A 12,182-nucleotide genomic window follows, 5' to 3' on the forward strand; every position below is an offset into this window, starting at 1 on the left:
ACCGTTTTCTCCAAGATCAACTTCACTTGTCTATTGGAAATTTCAGCTTGCCCACTTGTTTGGGGGTGGTATGCCAATGCTACCTTGTGCTTCACACCATATTTCTCAAGTAAGGCTTGGAAAGATCGCTTTGCAAAATGGGATCCCCCATCACTTATAATGGCACGTGGCCCTCCAAATCTCGGAAATATGACTTTCTTGAACAATTTCACCACCACCTTTGCATCATTTGTAGGAGATGCAATTGCTTCTACCCACTTAGACACATAATCAACGGCAACCAATATATACTTGTTTCCAAAAGATGAAGGAAACGGCCCCATGAAATCTACTTCCCACACATCAAAAATTTCCAATTCAATAATGTTGTTTAGAGGCATTTCATTCCTCCTTGAGATATTGCCGGTTCTTTGACACCGGTCACAAGCCTTGACTACACCCCACACATCCTTGAACATTGTGGGCCAAAAGAATCCACATTGCAACACTTTTTCCATTGTCTTGTTAGCACTCATATGCCCTCCACAAGGTGAGGAATGGCACCTGTTGATAACACTTTCAATCTCATTGTCGGGAACACATCTTCGAAATAGCCCATCAACTCTTTGCTTGAATAACAAAGGATCATCCCAAAAGTATTGACGAACATCATGAAGAAAACTTCTCTTTCGTTGATAAGTGAGATCCGGAGGGAGAATGTTGCAAGACAAGTAGTTTGCAACATCCGCAAACCAAGGGGCCGGAGTATCAAGAATAGCAAAAAGTTGATCATCGGGGAACGAATCATCAATTGGGATTGAATCAATCACATCTTCATTCAAGGGCAACCGTGAGAGATGATCGGCTACAACATTTTCCGCACCCTTCTTGTCACGGATTTCAATATCAAACTCTTGTAATAGAAGATCCACCTTATCAACCTTGGTTTAGCATCTTTCTTGGCAAGCAAATATTTCAAGGCCGAGTGATCGGTGAAGATGATCACTTTTGAGCCTACCAAGTAAGATCTAAACTTCTCCATAGCATGAACAACGGCAAGTAGCTCTTTCTCCGTAGTGGAATAGTTCCTTTGGGCTTCATCTAATGTCTTGCTAGTATAATATATGGCATGGAGCTTGCCATCCTTCCTTTGACCAAGAACCGAACCAAAGGCAAAATTCGATGCATCACACATGAGCTCAAATGGGAGCTCCCAATTTGGAGGTTGGATAATTGGTGCCGAAACCAAAGCTTCTTTCAACCTTTCAAATGCTAGCAAACAATCATTAGTAAACACAAAGGGGGCATATTTTACCAAAAGTTGAGTGAGCGGCTTAGAGATTTTGGAGAAATCCTTTATGAACCGGCAGTAAAATCCCGCGTGTCCAAGAAAGCTCCTCACCCCTTTCACATTGGTTGGGGGTGGGAGGCGCTCAATTACCTCAACTTTGGCACGATCAACCTCAATGCCCCTACTAGAAATCACATGACCAAGCACAATTCCTTCTTCTACCATAAAATGACATTTTTCCCAATTCAAGACAAGGTTCACCTCTTGACATCTTTTTAAAACTTTAACAAGGTTAGCAAGACAAATATCAAAAGATGAACCACAAACTGAGAAATCATCCATGAAAACCTCAATAGAAGACTCAAGCATATCGGAAAAGATTGACATCATACACCTTTGAAAAGTCGAAGGTGCATTACATAATCCAAAAGGCATCCTTCGATAAGCATAGGTGCCAAATGGACATGTAAAAGTAGTCTTCTCTTGATCCTCGGGTTGGATAGGAATTTGGAAAAATCCCGAAAATTCATCCAAGAAACAATAGTGACTATGGCTTGCCAATCTTTCCAATATTTGATCAATAAAAGGGAGGGAAAGTGATCTTTCCGGGTGGATTTATTCAATTTTCTATAATCAATGCACATTCTCCACCCGGTGACCGACCTTGTAGAAATGGCTCACCTTTCTCATTCTTGATGATAGTCATGCCTCCCTTTTTGGGAACTACTTGAACCGGACTTACCCATTTACTATCGGAGATAGGATAGATAATACCCGCTTTAAGTAGTTTGACAACCTCATTTTTCACCACTTCTTTCATGTTTGGATTTAATGTTCGTTGTGGTTCAATAGAGGAGGCATGATCATCTTCAAGCAAAATCTTATGCATGTACAATGAGGGACTTATCCCCTTAATGTCATCAAGTGTATAACAAATAACACTTCGGAATTTCCTCAAGATAGTCAAAAGTTTTTCAAGAGAAGTGTTATCAAGCTTAGCATTAACAATAACGGGATAGTTCTCATTGTCATCAAGAAAAACATATTTAAGGGAAGGGGGAAGGGGTTTGAGTTCGGCCTTATGAGGAGGCGTAGTCCTCTCCTCTTTTTCATCCACTTGTAGTATTTCGAACTTTCCACGGTGGACAGGTGCTTCATCAAGGAGCATCTTGTACCCCTTTACTTCCTCACTTTCCTCAAAATCTCTTCCCATTATGATAGCTTGCAATGGGTCTTTCACTTCAATCATTTCTCTAAATTCCTTCAAGTCCTCTTTCAAGGTGTTAATGCGGTGGACTTCATTAATCATGGGTGAGTTCATTGCTTGTTGAAGAGTGAAAGTGATTTTCTCATCTCCAACATTCAAAGTTAACCGCCCATCTTTCACATCAATAACAACTCCCGCCGTAGAAAGGAAAGACCTTCCTAGAATAAGAGGAACCTTGGAGTCTTCTTCCATCTCCATAATGACAAAATCACAAGGCACAAAAACTCTTCCAACTTGGACCGGGATATCTTCCGAAACTTCCAAGGGTGTTCTAACCGAACGGTCGGCTAGTTGAAGTGACATCCGTGTAGGCTTCATTCCCCCAACATTTAGCCTTTGAGCCATAGAGAGAGGCATAAGGCTAACACTTGCCCCAAGATCACAAAGGGCATTCTTTGGCTCTAGATCACCAATCTTCACCGGTATTGAGAAGCTACCCGGATCACTATGCTTTTCTAGAAGCTTGTTTTGAATGATAGCACTCACTTCCATAGGAAGAGAAACGGTTGCTTCTTCAAGCTTTGCCTTGTTGGTAAGAAGTTCTTTCAAAAACTTTGCATAAGTTGGCATTTGTGCCATGGCATGGAGGAAAGGAATGTTCACTTGTAACCCCTTCATGACATCAAGAAACTTAGAATATTTCTCATTCAATTTCTTCTCAACCACCCTATGAGGAAAAGGGATGGGTGGCTTGTAGGGCTTCATGGGAGCTTTTTCACTCTCCTTAATCACAACCTCTTCACTCTTTGAGTCACTCTTCTCACATTGTGTTTGCTCACTTTGCTCACTTTGCACTCTTTCACTCTCAACTTTCTCCTCTTCTTCACATCCCTCATCTCTCTTTGTGGCTACCTCTTCTCTCATGACCGGACCTTCATAACCTTTTCACGATCTCAAGGTGATTTCTTTTATGTGCTCTTTTGGGTTCAAAACAGTTTGGCTCGGAAGTTGAGGACCGGAATTTGAAGAAGAACTTCCCACATGTTGTGCAGTTTGACCTAATTGAGTCTCTATGATCTTGTTGTGGGCTTAGAGTTGTTGGACCGAAGAAGTTACCTCACTTAGGCGCTTGTCGATATCCACATTTGTCTTGGTTTGATGAGCAATGAAAGTCTCCATGATGGACTCAAGATTTGACTTTTGAGGAGGAGCTTGATTGAATTGAGGCTTAGGTTGAGATAAAGCTCCTTGGTTATACCCACCTTGGTTGTAAGCACCTTGATTGAAACCCGGTGGCCTATATGGTGGAATGGGTGTTGGGCGTTGAGGAGCTTGTTGTTGTTGAGGAGGAGGTGGTTGAATCCCTTGATTGTCCTTGTATGAGAAATTTGGGTGGTGTCTCCACCCCGAATTGTATGTTTGAGAATAAGGATCAAATCTTGGATTTATGGCCGGCGCTTGCTCCATGGTGGAGTTACAATAAGAAGAGAGATGATCAACACCTCCACAAATCTCACAAGACATTACTTGGACCGGAGCACATGTAGAACCCATGTTAGATTTTTCAAGCCTCTTTGCTAGCATGTCACATTTTGAGTTCAAGAAATCAATGGTGTCAACCTCCACTACTACACAACGGCCTCTTTGAAGACGCTTAAGCCTCGACGCCAAGGGGGTGGCGTTGGGGGCCAAAAATATTTCCGTGTTTCCACGATGACTTTTGGCGTCGCGAATTTTGCCGACAGCTTATTGTCGACGCCATTAGGTGTCGAAATATCTGGCTACGCATTTTGGCGTCGACAAAACATATGCCTTGCACGTGTTTACAATATCAGACATTATACACGCTTCAAATTTTAGTGAAAATTGAACTTAAGCGCTTTTAATTAATTTTTTTTTCTATGAGCCTATGAGCGCTAAAACTAAAAACTGTTCACGACTTCACATACTCTATCTCTCGCTAACCCTAATTAGCTGAAACACCAAAAGAACCGCATCGTACCTCTCCTCTCTAAAAATTCGAAACCGTTCTGCTCTCTGCCAATCTGCCATTGATATTCATCAAGGTTTGTCTTTAATTTTAAACTTGTGCCTTTTTCATCTTCAACCTTCTCAATTTAAACTTCTTTTTCCCCCGGAAATCTCTCAAATATGGTGATAATCGAACAATGAAACGACGAACCTGCTGCAGCACCAGAGATCAACCACAAGAAACTCGATTCAGAACCTGAAACGAGTTCCGTCAACAACAAAGAAGAAACGAATGGTTTCGAAACGGCTAGCGAAGGCGATCATTCTGATAGAGGTGCCGACTTTGGCGACGACGAACAACAACAACAAGAAAAATCTGCGCCATTGACGGCTGTTAAGGATGATTCTTATGAAGATGCTCTTGATGATGATCAATTGAAACAGGTGCTCTTTCTCTCTCTCTCTCTCTCCTCTCTCTTATGATTATTGAATTATATGATTTAAGCGAAATTTTAACCTAATATTGATTTCATTATTTGTAATTATTTGGCAATTGAAGTTGAATTTGAACATTTTTTTCTAGTGAGTTTGATTTTTCTTCCATTGATTGAGCTTCTCGCTTAATTTAGGGTTTTTTTTCCTGCTACTATGTGTTTGATTTTTCTGTTGTATAGAGAAATGCGTACTTCTTAATTCGTATTTGTTACTTAGACATACAATTTGAGGACGATATTTGGTTGTTTATGAAACATAGTCGTTTCAACTTCTTTCGTTTTGTTTGGTGTTTTGATACTGTCGGTTTATGTCATTGGAAGGATTGCTGAAAATGAAACCATTTCAGATTTCAGATTTCCAATTTCCAATTTCTGATCCGGTCTTTTAGAGAAGGGTTGATATAGATAGCTGATAGGTTCTGCTGGAGAGCCAGATGTCTCTAATATCTTCCATACAGGGACTGTCCGGGCAGCTTTCTTTCTTATTCTGGGTTAACACTGTCCGGGCATTAGATACAGGGACTTAGAATTTGGTGATCCATCTCTCTTGAACACATAACTCCCCTCCCCACTCCAATATGTTGTATCTATGTGTTTCTACATGTTTGCTTCCTTTAAGAACTTTAGTCTTCTTTCGGAGAAGGTAGTCTCCTCCTGTGATTGTGGCTTTTAGCTGTTTAATTAGATTCTTTTGCATATTGCTCTTTCAGGGAAACTATGATGAGATAGTCAAGGAATTTTCAAAAGCTATAGAACTAAATCCAACATATGTCAAAGCTCTTCTCAGGAGAGGAGAGGCTTATGAAAAGCTTGAACGATATGAAAAGGCCATCTCTGGTGAGTTGCGAATTTGTTATCAGACTTTTTTTTACTAAAGTGATGATATTTTTGTAATGTCTAAAAACAGATTTTGCATACTGTGATATAGTTGTGCATCTATACCGTTATGGTGGTTAAATTTGGATACCTTGCAGATATGAAAAAAATATTGGAAGTGGAAGCTTCAAATGAGCAGGCTAGGAGGAATATTTTTCGAATGGAGCCATTATCCCGAGAAAAGGCGGAAAAGATGAAGGAAAAATGATTGGTAACCTTTTTCTTCTTCACACTTCCGCTGATCCTCTCCTGTATCTTCACTCTCCTTTGTGATTACTTTCTCACTGTGTAGTCTTGCGCGTTGGTATTATGCTTCTTCCCTTTTTAAATGGCTTGCTTTATGGATGTTGATTTATACTGTACATGATTTTGTCTATACTGAGGTTTGTGTGCCAAATAAGCCAGATGCTAAATTTGTTTTGAAATTTCCCCCTTATTTAAAGTTAAAGCCAAAATTTGACTTTCATTATGGCCAGCAGCTGAATGTGAAGTTTGGAATGCTGTAGGAAATTAAATTGATAATAACGTTCATGGAAAATAAACATGTGTTGGTCAACCAAGACTAAGCTTGGCATGACAGTTGTAGTTGTGAGTTAAGGAATAAGGATGCTTATCATGAAAATCTTCAAATTTGATGATGGTGAAGCACTACTACAAAACACACCATTTGTCGACACCAAGTCCTCGACGCCGAGGGAGAACCGTTAGCATTAAATTGTTGTTTGCGTGTTTTCTCGACGCCTTCCTGCGTCTTCCTGATTTCCCGTCTACTATAGGTGTCGAGATACTACTAGGAAAGCACATGCCCCGCACGTGGTCATATTTAGGTGCCCGTTTTCTTTTTCTGTGAGAGCAGCCCCATTCCCCGTCCCCGTTCTCCTCAACCCTAACCTCATAACCTTCTCTTTCTCTATCACTTTGAAAGTTCCAGATCTACATTTCTAAGCCCCTTACAATCAATTTCCTTCTTTCTTTTGATTTAGTTGACGGATCTCATAGTTGAACAAGCTTTCAGAGATTGATTCTCCCATGGCGGAGCTTTCCATTCCCGTCTATCATCATGGTCTCATGGTGGTCAGGTTTATCCATTTCTAGCATGTTCTTTTAGTGCTAAAATTTTGCCTGGAGCATGTTTTTATAGACCGATTTCTCTAAACCAAATAGATTTAGGATCTAATATATGTTGCGATAAGAAACTAAATCCAAGCTAATTATTGAATAATGGCTTAGCAACTTGAAAAAGGAAGAGCATGCAACTCCTTTAGCCTATGAATTTCCTGTTTTTGAAGCGAATACTTCTGTCTGGCATATTTTCTGTTCAGTGGTGTGGCAGTAATCTTTTTGTTCATATGATTAATTGGTGATGTGACGTTTTCTGCATTTTTCTGTTGTTACTCTTGAAATTCGGAGGTGGTTTCTTTTTTGAAGTGGAATAACTTGTAGTTCGTGGTGTGGTGATGTGATATACTTCGTAATAATCTAGCTGGATTTGGTACTTTTTGCTGATATTCAAAGTTTAAGTGAGTTAGACATGACACTCTTTTATCACCGTCAACATTTCCTAAATTAAACCAACTTGATCTGGTATTGGTTTGTCTGAATTTAATATCGACTCATGTTCATTTTTTACTAAATGTTAATGTTGAATTTTAGTAATATGGAAGCTTTGTTTTGTATTTGTTGTTGCTAAGTGCTAACTAAACTGTTAATTGCAGGACATTGGTGATGGAGTTTATATTCTAATAGAAAAAGTCGCTAGAAAGAGTACTGGACTGGCCCTTCCCTGACCCTATCCTTTCTGTTTACCGGTATTTTTCTCAATTTGAAAGTGAAAGGAGTATTTCTCGTTGCTGATACTGAAAGTGGATAAAATACTATGAGTTATTTCTTTTGTGGTGCAGTGTGATAATAATTCTTACTTATCTGATCAAGAAGCGCGGCATGACTGTATCTCGAGCTCTTGAATACGTGAGAAGCAAAAGATCGCAGGCATCCCCTAATTCTGGCTTAATAAAGCAGCTCCGATAGTATGAACAATCACTAGGAGGTGTGAAGTTCTTAATGAATTTTATGTTTCCTCAAATAACTATTATCTCTGCTGTATTTGTCTTTCCTTTGCCATTTAATTATTTTCTTGTATTCCTCTTTGGACTTCCTTTCTTTCCGTCTAGATCATCTCTTTTGCTTCGCTTATCAGATACAAAGACACAAGGATCAACCAGTCAGGTTGGTTATCTGACTATACAGTAACAAAACTAAGTGCAATTTTGAGACAATAGCATAACATTCCTGCTCATGGCATCGTTGCCACCAAATACAGGGTATGTATTTCAAGCTGTGAGAAATGTAGGTGTAAAAGTCGTTGTCTCAAACTTTGATACTCGATTAAGACCTCTGTTGAGGGTTCTGACTTGTGAACATTGGTTTGATGTTATGATCGTTTCAGCAAAACTAACTGGCTATCAGTCGGATTTTACTTGGAAATGTCTGTACATTATTGAGTTTGAACTGGATTTCTCTAACAGGTTGCTGCTGAGAAGCCAAATCGAACAATATTTCTGAAGGCGTGTGATCTTCTGGGTGTAAAGCCAGTGGATGATGTTCATGTTGGTGAGATCGTAGAAACGATGTATGGGGCGCAAGGGTTACAGGCTTCATGTAAATAAGTTTATAGTTTTTAACCGTTTCTAAGTTGAACAAGTGATGTTTGTTAGTTATGACTTCGACTGATTTAACCCGTCTTTTCTTTCCAAGGTTGTTTAGCGTGTGACAAAGATGATATGCGGCAACTCCAGTTTTGCAAATAGAGAGAGTGCTAGAATCTGCAAATTTAGATGTTTTAATGCAATATGTGGCTTATTTGCCTTTCTATTTAATTTATTATTTATTTAAGGAGCCAATAATGGTCATTATGTCAATATTGAAACAAACGTTGTAAGTTACGTAGCACGTTCTCATACATTGTAACATACACCATATTTCAATATATGATTTCACTTTTTAAAACCTCGTTTGTCTAATTTTAGCACTGATTATTATCTTAATTTTAATTGTTTTTCTCGTATGATATCTATATATCCTAAATAAGGGGGGGGGGGGGAAGTGCATGGTTAAAAGTCTAGTATTTACAACAGGTTGACGCAAAAAGGCGTCGGCAAAATTTGGAACATGGCGGGTTATTAATAGGGACCCAGGAAGGTGTCGGCAAACAATTTTGATCCACGCCTAACACACATCTTAAGACGCAGTAAGGCGTCGAGGATCTCGACGCCTTGTTATTTTATGGAGAGAATATGACGTCTAATTTTCGACGCATAAAGCAAAAGACGACGCTGTAAGGCGTCGCTATTCTCGACGCCCCCAAAGACTTCGTGGACAACGTAAGGCGTCCCAAATCTCGACGCCCCAAAGACTTCCTGGACAGCGTCAGGCGTACCAAATCTCGACGCCTAAAGGCGTCGAGAATTCTATACTAAGTTCTCCGCGACGATAATGGCAGGCGTCGAGGGAAATTTTCTCGACGCCTATTAGCGTCGCTAATTAGCCAAAAACACGTCGCCAAAACACGGAAATTGTTGTAGTGCTCATGCTTACCACCAACACTTTTTTTTGGAGTAGCTCTTCTATCACTACCCCATGCATGGAGTTTTGCTATTTCCTCAATCATCTTCTCCAGTTGATCCACCGGAAGCTTCTTAATTTGACCACCGGCACCCGCATCTAGGTGAGATCTCGATGTAGGATGTAGGCCATCATAGAAGCTTTGAACAACAAGCCATTGGTTGAAACCATGGTGAGGGCATGATCTAACATACTCCTAGAATCGCTCCCATGCCTCACTCAAAGCCTCATCCTCTTCTTGAGTGAAATTTGTGATCTTCCGCCTCAATTCGGCGGTGTTCTCGGGTGGACAATATTTATCAAGAAAAGCCTTTGTGACTTCATTCCAAGTAGTCAAAGAACCTTCCGGAACCGTTCTCAACCAATGCTTTGCCTTATCACGAAGAGAAAAATGGAACATATGCATCTTGACAAACTCATCGGTAACACCATTTTTCTTAATAGTGGCACAAAGCTCATAGAAGTTGTCCAAATGTGTAAAAGGACATTCGGTTGGTGCCCCTCCAAATTGATCAAGCTTTATCATCCGGATTAATGAGGGTGACAATTCAAAGTTATTGACCGTCGTAGTGGGTAGCAAAATTCAACTACGGATCTCAAAACTTTCCGGATGCCCATAATCTCGGAGTAGGCGTGGCTCCGGAGGAGGCGGTCGTGGAGGACCATCATCTTCCATGATGTCTTCTTCTGATTATGAATCAGTGTAAATAATTTGAGGTTGAGAAACACCTCGTAGTTGCCTCCTAACGATCCTTAAAGTTCTGACCAATTCAAGATCAACGGGAATAAGAGGTGATTGCTTGCTCTTTCGTGTCATGCACAATCAAACAAAGCTAAAGAGATCTTTAGCATTGACAATCACAAAGTATAATTCTTTATTTGCAAAAATAAATAAGAAAAATTATGATACAAAAGACTTAGACTCATTCAACGAATAGCAATTCAATGTGACTATTGCCTCCCCGACAACGGCGCCAAAAACTTGATAGAGCGTCGCCAACCTATCAAATAATAACCTAACTCGGTCTTCCTAACTAAGTAGAAAGGGTAAGAAAGGGTCGAACCCAAGAGAGGCTATGAATCAACCACCAAATGCTATCGAATATAAAAGCTAAGTCAAGTCGAGGGTGTTTTGATTTGTTAAGAGTTCTACACTAATTAGGACAAACTAAGATAATTAAAGGATGAAAATTCAATTAAGAGAGACTAAGGTACGGGCAACACCACTCAATTTAATTATGAACGGTTCAAAAGCATGAGGATTAGAAACAATGTTAGGGAATAAATTAGTGGATAGTCATCTAAGGCACCTAACTACTCTACCGAGCTAGAAAGGATAACTTGATCATGAACTACAACCTATTTTCATGGTGCAAAACATGAACTCAAGCAATAAAACATAAGTTAAGATGACAATATAATCCATAGACTTGGAAGCCCTATTTTCATGGTCTTTTGGTCTAGCAATCAAAAGGGAGCCTACAACTCAATTTCATCTTTCGATCCTTGGTTGAGGAGACTAGAAATAAGTCTAAATGATGATCAAACATGAAGATTAGCAATAAAACCCTTTCAATCAACTAATAAACATCCCACAATCACTAAAATCCCACATGCATAAATCAATTGTTCATGACTCAAAAGAGGGGTTCACCCGAACCTTATAAATTTACTACTCACAATCCATGGAATTCAAACCAACAACAACAATAATCGAGTAATACATGATAATAAGTTGATAAAGATTAATGGAAATCAATAAGTAAGAACAAGAATTGAATAATACCACTACTTGATTAATTGAAATAAAAAGTAGAGAAGTTTAGAGTTTACAATGAAGCTTCAATGGAGGAAATTGCTGAAAATGTGAATTACAATCTTGATTCTTGATCTTGAATTGGAAGATTAATCTAAATAAGCAAGTAAATTAAACCAACTAATTGTTTTTCTAGAGAGAGAATATGAAAATATGAGAGAGTGTATATCAAGTTCTAAGCCAAAAACGATAAAAATCTCCTTAACATTGGGTAATCCGTCAAAAATAAAAAATCGCAGAACACGTCATCCCGGGCGGGACGGGATTGTCCCTGGTGGGACGAGAGAGCTGGGAAAAAATAACAAAGAGTTCCAGTAGCAAAATCCCGCCCGGGGTAAAATTCGTCGCTGGCGAGATGGCTTGTCCCGGGCGGGATGGTCCTCGTCGCGGGCGGGATGAGTCTTCTCGCGGAAAATCGAACATAGCCTGCTTCAAATGGCCATAACTTCTTCGTTACGCGTCCAAATAAGTCGTGTGACCATTCGCTGGAAAGCCCTTGAAATAAGCTTTCATCTTCAACTTGAATCACAAGAAAATATTAAGGATACAAAAAGTTATGCTCGATTTAGTATGGCAGTTGTGAACAAGTTCGACTCCTTGGCTTTTCCGGTTTCTCCGGCTCTTTTCTTGGCTCTTTGGCACATCAAAATGCTCGTGGATCACCAAATACCTACACAAAGGGAAAGGAAACAAGGGACACAAAGAAAAATAAAGAAGAAAAATGCCTAAAAACTATAAAAACTAGTGAAACTAAGAAAAGTAAGAAAATTGGAAAAAGTAAGGAAAAAGAGATAAAAATCCACTAAACTAACACTAAAGTCCACCTAAAAACACCATCCTTAGTGGGTTAAAAACCCACTTATCAACCTCCCCCAAGCTTGCCAATTGCTTGTCCCCAAGCAATACACACGAACCTCAAAGGAGTTG

At 39.6% G+C, this 12,182-nt stretch overlaps 1 long non-coding RNA gene and 1 other non-coding gene across 9 annotated transcripts; both read left to right on the forward strand.

Moving 5' to 3' along the window:
• The first annotated feature begins 4,382 nt into the window (after nt 1-4,382).
• On the forward strand, nt 4,383-8,824 carry LOC110776666 (uncharacterized). Of its 8 annotated transcripts, none has more exons than XR_008924092.1 (8): nt 4,385-4,892; nt 5,653-5,779; nt 5,917-6,029; nt 7,534-7,626; nt 7,720-7,865; nt 8,016-8,139; nt 8,265-8,476; nt 8,573-8,824. It is a non-coding gene; the product is annotated as an uncharacterized lncRNA (long non-coding RNA). The 8 variants fall into 8 exon arrangements; XR_008924093.1 differs by having other exon boundaries at nt 4,388-4,892; nt 8,344-8,476; XR_008924091.1 differs by having other exon boundaries at nt 4,383-4,892; nt 7,990-8,476.
• A 779-nt stretch (nt 8,825-9,603) lies between these two features.
• On the forward strand, nt 9,604-9,710 carry LOC130464459 (small nucleolar RNA R71). Its single transcript, XR_008924870.1, has one exon. It is a non-coding gene; the product is annotated as a small nucleolar RNA R71 (small nucleolar RNA).
• Nucleotides 9,711-12,182: the final 2,472 nt, after the last annotated feature.

The sequence above is a fragment of the Spinacia oleracea genome, chromosome 6 (assembly GCF_020520425.1).
Source record: "Spinacia oleracea cultivar Varoflay chromosome 6, BTI_SOV_V1, whole genome shotgun sequence".
NCBI lineage: Eukaryota > Viridiplantae > Streptophyta > Magnoliopsida > Caryophyllales > Amaranthaceae > Spinacia > Spinacia oleracea.